Source organism: Silene latifolia, chromosome Y (assembly GCF_048544455.1).
Source record: "Silene latifolia isolate original U9 population chromosome Y, ASM4854445v1, whole genome shotgun sequence".
Classification (NCBI taxonomy): domain Eukaryota; kingdom Viridiplantae; phylum Streptophyta; class Magnoliopsida; order Caryophyllales; family Caryophyllaceae; genus Silene; species Silene latifolia.
In genome coordinates this window covers 163,914,349-163,915,932 of record NC_133538.1, presented here as the reverse complement: position 1 = coordinate 163,915,932, position 1,584 = coordinate 163,914,349, and the positions used below count along the sequence as shown (strand labels likewise).

The following is a 1,584-nucleotide window of genomic DNA, read 5'->3' as shown; positions in this document are numbered from 1 at the left end:
ACTGTGGCATTCATGTTTACATGAATAATAGGTTGTGAAGATGCTTACGTGGGGAAGACGTGTGGGCTAGCGATAACTAAACCCCTGGACCTTAGTTTCTAGTTTAGAAACCCTTTATATGTTTATTCGTGGGATATCTTTTCCCCGCCTTCTAGACTTGGGTTGTAATAACCTAACTTTGTCTATTATTGTGTTTGTTTCACTTCATTTTGGCACCTGCGTGTTAATCTTTAACTAATAACCAAAAAGTTTTTAAAATATCACAAATTTCCGCTTTAATTTATTAGTTATATTTTCCGCGTTATCGCGGGGTGTCACATGGAGACCCTTGCTCTTGCTTTTTATAAGAGATATTTACCTCCACAGCGCACCAATCAGCTGAGGGCAAAGATCATATGTTTCAAGCAGGAACCTGATGAGACTTTCTATGAAGCTTGGTGTCGGTTCAAGAGGTTGGTGAGGTCTCTTCCTCACCATGGTTTTGATCCGTGGTTTCTGTCCAATCAGTTCTACAATGGTTAGTACGATGACCACAGAGCTATACTTGACGCCTCATCCAACGAAAGATTTCAAAAGAATATTGATGAAGATAAGGGATGGGCCATTATTGAGGAGATGGCGACCCATTGTGCTGAGTATGGGAACCCCACGAGAGGGTATTCGAACAGTTTACGTGGTTGACAAGGCAGTTGTGGCTCAGTTGGAAGCCATGAATGCCCGGTTTGATAGATTAGAACTGCAACCTGCTGCAGATCAACTGATGGTTCATCTGTTGACTACACAGGACACCGTTATATGTGAGAGGTGTGGGAGCAATGACGGTCATACTCCTATAAACTGTCTTACAGAGAAGAAACAGGTCCTTTCTTTTCAACAATACAGGTAAGGAGGGGGTTCCTATTATAATAACCAAGGGGCAGTCCACCCCAATCTGAGGTGGACAAGTCAAATGTGCTCAATCCCACTCCTCCACCGCAGCAGCAGCAGCCATATGTCCCTCCTCATAAGGGTCAACAAGGCTTTCAAAAGCCTCCTTCCTTCCCTCCTCCCAATCCAGGTGCATCATCTTTTGGTGCGGTAAGTGAGCTATCTGAATTGAAGACGATGTTGCAGTCTTTGATAAAGCAGTGGCAGCTAAGTGACCAACAAAAAGATGTGTCCATCAAGTCAGTTGAAACTCAAGTTGCCCAGTTAGCCGCGAACCAGTCCACGAGAAAGTAGGGTCATTTGCCGTCACAAGCCGATAAGAATCCACATGAGAAGGTGAAGTTAATAAATCTGAGAAGCGGTCGTTCATACGAGGGACCTGAGCTGTTGAAATCAGACCCGAGGAAGGCTAATACTGCTGATGAACAGGTTACTGTTGATGAAAACGAGTTGACAACGAAGAAATTGCTCGATCGACTAGTTTCTAGGGGTCGATCGAGGAAAACTTATGAAGAAAGTACTCGATCGAGTGAAAATACTGCCCGATCGAGTGACCAGGAAGAAGAACAACTCGATCGAGTAGCCCAAACAGCTCGATCGAGTGGAAATGTTGAGGAAAGAGTTCGATCGAGTGATATTTTTGCTCGATCGACTATT

The 1,584-nt window shown here is 44.1% G+C and overlaps 1 non-coding gene across 1 annotated transcript; it reads right to left on the bottom strand.

The window, feature by feature from the left end:
- Window positions 1-376: 376 nt before the first annotated feature.
- LOC141636271 (small nucleolar RNA R71) lies at window positions 377-482 on the bottom strand. The gene has a single exon (XR_012540893.1). It is a non-coding gene; the product is annotated as a small nucleolar RNA R71 (small nucleolar RNA).
- Window positions 483-1,584: the final 1,102 nt, after the last annotated feature.